Consider the following 10,024-nt stretch of genomic DNA (forward strand, 5'->3'; position numbering starts at 1 on the left):
TTCAACGACCATCATTTATGAAAAGCTGTCTACAAACCATGTTGCGGATGCACTTTCCAAGTTTGCTTTGAGTGACTCGAGCCCGAATTGTGGGTTTTATAACTGGGACTCTGTGCCCCCTTTTGTATTACATTTGTATAACTCGGATCTTCTTCATGTTTGTACTCCTTTATCGCCTGACCCTCCCCCCTAAGCTGTACTGAACATTGTACTTTGCGCTGTTTATGCGCCTTTTATTTCATCGTTCATTTCCGCCAAAAAAAAAAAAAATAAGTCCATGGTGTGGACAAGAACGACAAGTGTCCTTAAATCTCTCCCATGCTTCATATAATGACTCCTCATCCCTTTGCTTGAACTCGGTGATTTGGGCTCTCAACATATTTGTCTTCTCTGGGGGATAGAATTGTTAGAAATCTATATCTCATTAATTAACATATTCTTATATGTAACAAATTAATTTAGTCATAAAATTAATTACAAATCTTATGCATGCAAACTAAAATAAATAAGTTAAGAAATCATTTTCTCACCATATGAATTTCGGTCATATTGGGCACCAACAAGATCTCCTTCTTGTTAGTTCTTGAGCTTTCCATTAATGGATGAACATTCTTGACTTCAAATTAGAAGCCCTCCAATTAGTAGCACCCAAAACTATCCCTTAATCCCACAAACTAACATGTACTAGATGTTTGTCATGTAGTTTACCTTAAAATCTATTACTAATACTCATATACTACTTCTAGTATTATTAGTGTTTGATTTAAACAACTTTGATTCACAAAAATGAATTTTTATGAAGAACAAGAGAGAGAAGGGAGGTATTTTCATAAAAAATGTAAGAATGAATAATTGAGATAAATCCTCTCATATTTCTTCACAAAACCGGTTGGTGCACTAGAATAGTGGACCAATTTCTTTTTCTTTTTGTCTTCACAAGACAAATTGGTGTAAGGCTTTTGCATGGTCAAGTCACTATCAAGTGTCATAGACAAATGAATAAGACAAATGAACAAGACAAAATTTCTCACAAGCTCACCAATATTTCGGTTTACATGTTGTAATATGGAGTCCATTTTATTTTTGTCAATTGTACAATTGTATGTCATGTGACATGTGACATGTCTTATGTCATGTTTTAATTTAAAATGCATATTTAACAAATTAAATATCATTTACAAATTAAATAAATCATATTTAACAAATTGACTAGTAATTTAAAATTACTTTCTCATAAAATGGTCATTTAATTACTAGTTAGTATAATTCACAACCTCTTGTAATTATAACTAACTTATCATTCTCATCTCGCGTGTTTCGCAAACAACGATTAATTTTAGTAATATAACTTCTTAAATTACTAAATAAAATCTTATTTAATCACATTAGAATAAGATGTCATTTTCTCTCTTATGATAATAATTTGTTCAATTTTAAGGAATTAATTAATCAGACGGCATACAATTAATTAACCTTTTCAATTAAGGGAATCGTCCATTAGGTGTGACCTCGAGGATCAATCTGGTCACCACCGTCGCACGACAATGATAATGTCAAACTCTAGCTTGACCAATCATTACCGATATGTGTGGACCATTGACTATATATGTAATGTATCATCCCTTCCGTATTCTTGTAATGAGATTTAATAATGATATTTAAATCATGTGATCGCACTATTGTTGAGGACACATTTCCCAACAATCTCCCACTTGTCCTCGACAAGTGTGCGTCACCAATTCTCTTGTCCTATTACTATCTCCCACTCAATGCAAGGTGTCTTTCAGGTCGTACTTGCAAGTGATCATATCGAGAGTGGTTTCCTCGATCTGGAGAATAACTGATTGACCGGATTTATCTATCATAGATACCTTCCGAGCGTGGCCACGCATTTCCAGTTCATTACTCCTCGAGTGGCCCTGAGATATTGTTTTAACCCTGACAAGGGGGTGGACAATTCCTATCGCACATATTCCCTTCGACTAGCCACAACCATCATAACCCAAAATATGCCCATTTGACCCCATTTACGAAGGTCGTAGTAACACAAATCAAAGTTAATCTGAAACTGTGCCATCTTAGGCGAATAGTCTTTAGTCAAAAGAATCGACTCATTAGAATACTATAGTAGCTCTCGCCACGACCAGGCTATATAAATTTGCCAGAACTCTATAAGCGGTCACTGTCCGACAAAGTGTTCCTAACAGTCAGCCTATGTGATCAACTAGTCATCTCACATGACTCTATGGCACTTGAACTTGCCATCAATCGCATCACACTCTAGTCACTTCGAGACGTCACCTCATACAAGTGACTATGGGCGAATACAATGCTAATCCGTGTTCACTTTAACGGGGTTCAATGTTGTCTCCACAACCCGTTTGGATGTACAAAGTATAAAAGGAGTTTTTAAAGTAAAAACTCGAACGACAAATGCGATTATCACATATGAATAGTCAATGCCTGATTACTATTTCATGTTCTATAATCTAATTTGATCTTGTATGTAGTTGTTCATTTCAATTCAATTGAAATGACATGATTCATCATGTTTAGCCTATGAGAAGGCTTTGGTTAGTAGGTCTTATCAACTTCTTGTACCTTACTCAACCTTACTACATACTCGTTTTCCTTTGTAATGTATACATTTGCATCACAAAACTTTATGAGTACGTGTCGAGATCCAATCAAGACATAAGTCCTCTAGCCTAAGAATAGCTCCCACTGTTTTCACAGTGTGCGGGACTCATCCTCTTGCACATCTCATGATTGCAAGTGTACTCAATTTCCGTTATAAATATCTCTCATTGTTCTTTATTGCCTAGAACGATTCTAGAAAATCTACTTCTTAATTAACATTGCCACAATGGTATCTTAACCATCCTAATGTGTTTTGATTATGGTTTTGTCGGAAACCATGCGCAATCTCAATTGTCAATTGTCACTTGTGTAACACTCTTACACAAAATTGCATCATAAACACTTTGCATTATAACCTTAATGCGTCTGCAAGCACTTAAGGGTAATCTTTATGGCTTGCTAGGTAAAGATTACTTAAATTCGTTTTTGAAAACAATTCATCATACTCAAAGCATATGAAGTGTTATACATCATTTCCTTTTAAATTGATTCGGCAGCGGAAGCAAATGGAATCAATCAAATATGTTCAATTTAATTGAACTAGTCATGAATCTTATCAACATAAGACTTCTTATTGACGCTAATATCATGTTAATTTATCTACATAAATCTAGATATTAAAGATGTATTATATTACTCCAAAAGTCTTAAATCATTCGCAATGATCAATATGTCATCCACATATAAGACTACTAAAATTTCCGTAACTCCCACTAAACTCCATGTATAAACACAACTTCTCAACTTATCGAGAAATGTTTTGTCACATGATCAAAATGTTGATTCCAACTCATTGATGTCCTACTTAAGACCCTCTCTTAAGTTTCACATTATCTTAGGATTGCAAGAATCTACAAAACTCAAGACATGTATTGAATACATTCCTTCTAATTGAAGAAGTCAGTTTTAGATTCACTTGCTATGTATTTCATAATGAAACATAATCCCTAAGAAGATCCAAATAAACTTAAGCATTTCAACTAGCGCAAAACACTTTGCCACCAACCAAGCTTTGAAATCTTTCTTTATTAGTGCAAAAACCCTTTGTCACTAATCAAGCCTTTTACTTCGGATTTTCATGGCACTAAGCCTTGTATTGAGTTGTGAATTAAACACTCTCATGTGAGTCATATGTTGATTACTTTCCAGAAGTAATCAACTTGAATCAAAAAATTTCTTTTGTAAGTGATAAGCTCTTTACTTTCTTAAAAGTAGCATGAATTCATCATTTTCAACAAGTGATGAATTTTAACCTCCTAGGTTTTGAAGAAAAAATGTTTTACACGAAACGTGTCATGTAGCCAAGAAAGACCAGTTTCTTGCGACATAACATTCTCTGTGGCATTCTTTGTGGCTCTTGAATATGGAGGTTTTGAAGAAACAACGTTTTACACGAAACGTGTCATGTAGCAAAGAAAGACCAGTTTCATGCGACATAACATTCTCCGTGGCATTCTTTGTGGCTCTTGAATAATTTCTCCCACTCTGTCTTCTAGAAATAAACTTGTATTTTAGAAACACAGCTTCACGAGCCGCAAACCCGTCATATTCGTGATAATTGAAAAGGAAGAATGAGCATTTGTTTCTTGTGAAAACTTACAAACATGGTACCTTTACCATATCATATCTCATATAATTCATTTTAGTTTTAGTGGAAAAATAATTTAGACAAAATGATAAAATCCCCAAAAGAATCAAGTAACTCAAAGTAACTTGATTGAAGTCCAAACCATATCGAATAGCGTTTGATTTCTTATCCAACCACACATTATCCCATAATGTGTGTCAAGAGAGATTAACTTGTGATATTATATCGCATTTCATTTGGCTTATATCAAAGTCTTCATTTTGATAATCCCATCATGATTAAATCATGATTCTTTGAACTTTTGAACTTCTTCAAAGATTTCTCTATTTACCTTATTGAGTGAACACATTAGTGTCAACCTAAATCCTTGGTAAAAGAAAATGATCAGCCTATTTTGGATCAATGATTTACTACCTCGATCTCCTTTTCAACCAAAAGGCACAAGACATCTTGCTTTGAATACAAGATACGCATATACCATAAGATCTAATGGTTTCAAGAGTACTCGATAACTCTTTGCGTTAATTATTCCAGAATTTAAGGTTTAATCTTGGGTTACCAATTTGAGTCTTACATCATCTACATGATATATTATTCTAGTTTGGTTTAGAATATACTCACCTTGATAATGGGCTAGCCATATATCAAATCGTGGTGTATAGGGTCACAAAAGTGAAACCTCTTTTGTATCTTAACAAGTTTATATTCTTATTTAGAGTTTATGCACTTAATAGTCATAATTAAGTACAACTTTAAATCCAAAAACTAGATTGAGTACACAATTACTCTATCTCTCGACATTATTGTTGCTAGTCGTCATATTCTAATCATCTTATGTGTCGAATACAATGATGAAAACCTCCACTGGTTTCTAATATTGACGAAGTAGTACTAGCAAAATTTATGTTTAATCAAATAAACATTTAAAGAAGAAGGTCCCATTAGATGTCCCACAACTAACTTGTTGATTCTTCAATAATTTGGGGTAGTTTCCTTTCTAGTGTCGAACATTTAAGACAATGGAAACTTTATCGGTCGGGATTGATAGGTTTAGTATTGCTATTCTCAACAACTTTACTTTTAACATTACCTTGTATCAATTCCATTATAATCTTTACTTCTTAAACCTCATCCTTTTCTTAACGGTTTAAGAGAATTCTCCCACTCTTTTCAATGAGTCTTTGCTTTGAGAAGCAAAATTGAATTCATGAAGATTACTCTTCATTTGTTCGTTTTAGTCTTAAAACTTTCATTGAAGTGGTTGCGTTATTTTGGTTAATTTTGATTTCCAACAAATCTAGTTACCAAAATTAGAAACAATTCATTGTAAGTGGATGTGTTAGTCAAGAGTCAAAAACCTGTTTGATAATGAATAACTTTTATCTATACTCTTTACAAGAGATCCTTAGCAATGGTTCTTTTGAGGTTTTAGAAGCAAATTCATATTTGTCTTTAGTTACGATGTTTTAATGGAGATTTGAATCAAAAATCGAAATGATATCGTATATGAATTGTGGTAAAGAAATAGAACAATATGATAACGGAATAATGGAAAACTTAACATTTATCGTTTTATTAATACTTGTAAATAACAAGTAAAGCATTTACATAGTGACCTCTACCCAACTATGATAAATGATTCCAAGATCCAAATTCATATTAACTTGGGCACGGTAGGGCCGATTCATCCCTTATCAATATAACTCGGTGGATTAACTCTTTAATCGATTCTACTTTTAGAACTCTTGGTCGATAAAATTACATTAACATTTATCTTTAGCCCGAAACACATGCGACTATGGTCACGAATACTTCCGTTGAGCTCAATCCAAATTTCGAATAAATGTGTCCATGATCCAAATCCACATCAACTTGGGCACGGTAGGGCCGATTCAACCCTTATCAACATGAATTCGGTGGATAGACATTTATCACCCACTTCACCAACGTAACAAGGTTTGTCTTACGGTAAAGCCGGCTCAACTCCCTTTTAAACTGGCGGTACTTCATGGTTTCTACTATTTGGTAAGGCTATGTCTCAATTGTTTATTTTAGCGAGAGGTCATGTCAATTTATTATTTATCACGTTTTAAGTGAACTAAAGCGGTGAACTACGATAATTGTAATTGACACGGTCGATATACTCGATAAAATGATAATGCATGTTTTAGTTATGCTGATTTAGCGATGCATGTAACATATAAATAAAATGCAAAGCATAAAAATAAAATCCTAGTATGGCCTTCCTAAAATAGAAAAACTATTTAACTATTACATATTCGGAAACCAACTCCATTGGTCCCTTGAACTTTGGTTATGACACGCATCTCGAGGTAACACCGTCTTTATGTATCGCCATCTAGAATGAATCCGTCTTAATGGATCCCCGGAAAAAATAAATAAATTACATAACAAATTACATAATTTCCTATTATACATTTGTAATTAAAATAAAATAAATCTATTAAATTACAAAACGGTGATGCAAGATCACAATAAATTATAACCGAATCGATATTCCCATACATTTCGGGTAATACCAATTAAAAACTAAGGCCATACTAAGTAAAATTACATAATTCAAAATTACATAAAATAAAATTATGACAATCATAAATAAAATGCAGCATTATAATATGTATGAACATGCCCAATTTTATGCTAAATCGCCTTTAAGGAGCCAATATCGTATATTAATCGGTTTTTACGGATTTGCGTGATTCAACCTTTTAAAATCACAATAAAATACATAAATTCATATTTATGCACAAGTTAATTACCCTAACCTTTTAGGACTCAAATAGTCTCCACTAACTATTTGACCATAATTAACTCATATTTCTAAAATTGTTCATTAATGGACCTAAAATTACAATAAAAATGCTATAAACTTCAAATAAATCACAAAAATGTCAAATAAATTTGAAATTTGAAATTTAAACTCATGAACATTCTGGAAAAATATAATGACACTCATAATGTTCAAAAACTTAGGTTAAAAATTTCGAAAGTTATCGGGAAAAACAATGTTGCGGTTTATCGGATTTAACAATAAAAATCATAAAAACATGAGAAAAATTATATTCATCAACTTTTCAATTTTAGATCTGAAAAAGATAATAAAATGCAACATGTGACGTTTTTCCTTAGTCATGAAGTATGTTTTAGCAATTTTTCACTAATTAAGTCACTATTTATGCTATTTTTCATCAAAAATCCATAAATCATGCATGAAGACTTCATTATAGCCTATTATTTTACACACATCTTTTAAAATTTCATGTGACAACATACTAAATTTCTATGACCATATTCGAAATATTTCTCATATTAACCTATTTTTCATCTAAATACAATTTTTAACATGAAAAATCCATATATCGAGCATAAAAACTCAAAAATTATGAAAATTTCCAGATCATCTAAAAATAATATATGTGAAAACATATCCAAAAACCACTGAAAAATTCGAAGTTTAGCTAATTTTCATCCAAAAATGACATTTTTATCATAAAAATCACATTTTAATGACAATATTATATAAAATGAACAATAAAAATCCATAAATTAACCAAAATATCCTAAATAAATTTTAGGATCAGAAACATTAACATGCATAAATTATTTTTGTGATATATCATAATAACACAAATTTATGAGTTTTATATGTTAATCGTATAACTCGGAAAAACTATAACCGATTTGCATGCAAACAACCTTGTGCTCTTGATACCGCTTGTTAGAAATCTATATCTCATTAATTAACATATTCTTATATGTAACAAATTAATTTAGTCATAAAATTAATTACAAATCTTATGCATGCAAACTAAAATAAATAAGTGAAGAAATCATTTTCTCACCATATGAATTTCGGTCATATTGGGCACCAACAAGATCTCCTTCCTGTTAGTTCTTGAGCTTTCCATTAATGGATGAACATTCTTGACTTCAAATTAGAAGCCCTCCAATTAGTAGCACCCAAAACTATCTCTTAATCTCACAAACTAACATGTACTAGATGTTTGTCATGTAGTTTACCTTAAAATCTATTAAGAATTTCTTGTATAAGGCAAGTGCTAACTTCTTCCATGAATCAATACCAAGGGTAGCCTTGTCTAGGCTCTTCAACTAGTGCTTTGCGACACCGATCAAAGAAAAAGGAAACAATACCCATCGGATTTGGTCTTGAGTAACTCCGGTTTGAGAAATTGCATCATAATAGTCACAAAAAGTCTAAATATGTGAGTGAGGGACTTCACTAGACATCCCTCCAAATTGACTTCTCTCAACTAATTGTATGAATGCGGATTTGGCAATGAAATTACCGGTTAAATGTGGTGGTGTAGGAGTACCGTTTGGTAGGTTCTCCTTGGTTGGTACGGAGTGTGATGAAAATTTAGGCATGAGTTGATTTTGTGATGGGTTTTGAATTGGGTTATCCTCTCCTTCTCTTGCAAAAGGGTTGGTAAACTCAATGTTATTTGGTTGAATGTCCACAATCTCACCAATACCCACTACTCTTGAAGCACCTCTAGCAACTCTTCTATTATTGGTTAAGGTCCTTTTAATCTCAAAATCAATAGGTAATAAATTACCTTGTGATCTCCTAGTCATGCAAAATATCAAACAACTCGAAAACAATTAGAACAACCTTGAGGAGATTAATTTCCCCAAGGTAAAAAAAGACACAACTAAAAACAATTAATGAAAATCAAATCAATTTAACACCGTCCCCGGCAAAGGCGCCATTTTTGGTCCGGTTAAAACTCGTCGTCAAAAGATACCAACCAAAACTATATTTATAACTTCACAAACTACTCTTAGCAAAGAGGTAGGTAAAGGTCGGATCCCAAGGGACGGGTATTGATGTAGGATTTTCAATTGCAAGAAGCTACGTCTAAGGGTGTCACAAATTGGGTTTGAGATGACATGTAGTCTAAACTAATCAACAAGATGAATGTAAATTAATGAAAATAAAATAAAGCAAATAAAGGGGTTTGTAAACAATTGATTAAAGGCACTAGGGTGTCATGGGTTCATAGGGGTTTCATGGGAGTAGATTATACAAACAGGTTCTCAATTAGATGCAAACACTTATTGTTGTGATGGGATCGACTTAGTGTATGTCTTACAATCCCTAGGAAGATTTGGGTCCTGGAGACGAGTCGTCTAGACTGTACAACACCTACAAGTCGACTTAATTGTAATACCCCGTAATTTAGTAGTAATTTATGAGAGTAATTTATATAATTTAAATTATTAATGGATGTCATTTCTATAATAGTTGCAAGTAAGACGGTAAGTAAATAATAAAGTAAGTCTGCAAGTTGGGAATTGGACTTAGCTGGCAATAGGGCCTTAAGCCGTGTGCTATGGTTGTATGGACATGTTTTATTGGCCTAGTATGAGTAGCGGTCGGAAATTATATTGGGATTTAAATTAATAATAATAATAATAATAATAATAATAATAATAATAATAATAATAATAATAAAAGAAGAAGAAGAATAGCTGGGCCGTGGATGGTAGTTGTAGCCCAAAATATACTATGTATATAAACCAACACAATCGACACCATATTTGATATTTCCCCAAATTTCACAAAGACAACAAAAACACTTTAAACAAGGGTGAGGCAGAGGGAATACGAGGGAAGCAAAGCACGAAAACAGTGAGAAGGACGGGTGTTGTGAGACAAGCTTCGACCTTTATTTATTCCGCTTCATCGTAAGTCTATTCTAATCTTTTTAATTAGTTTAATTGTTGTGATTAGGGTAGCGATTGGGTGTTAAA

At 32.8% G+C, this 10,024-nt stretch overlaps 1 non-coding gene across 1 annotated transcript; it reads left to right on the plus strand.

Moving 5' to 3' along the window:
• The first annotated feature begins 271 nt into the window (after window positions 1–271).
• Window positions 272–379, plus strand: LOC141625307 (small nucleolar RNA R71). The gene has a single exon (XR_012535094.1). It is a non-coding gene; the product is annotated as a small nucleolar RNA R71 (small nucleolar RNA).
• The last annotated feature ends 9,645 nt before the right edge of the window (window positions 380–10,024 follow it).

Source organism: Silene latifolia, chromosome X (assembly GCF_048544455.1).
Source record: "Silene latifolia isolate original U9 population chromosome X, ASM4854445v1, whole genome shotgun sequence".
Classification (NCBI taxonomy): domain Eukaryota; kingdom Viridiplantae; phylum Streptophyta; class Magnoliopsida; order Caryophyllales; family Caryophyllaceae; genus Silene; species Silene latifolia.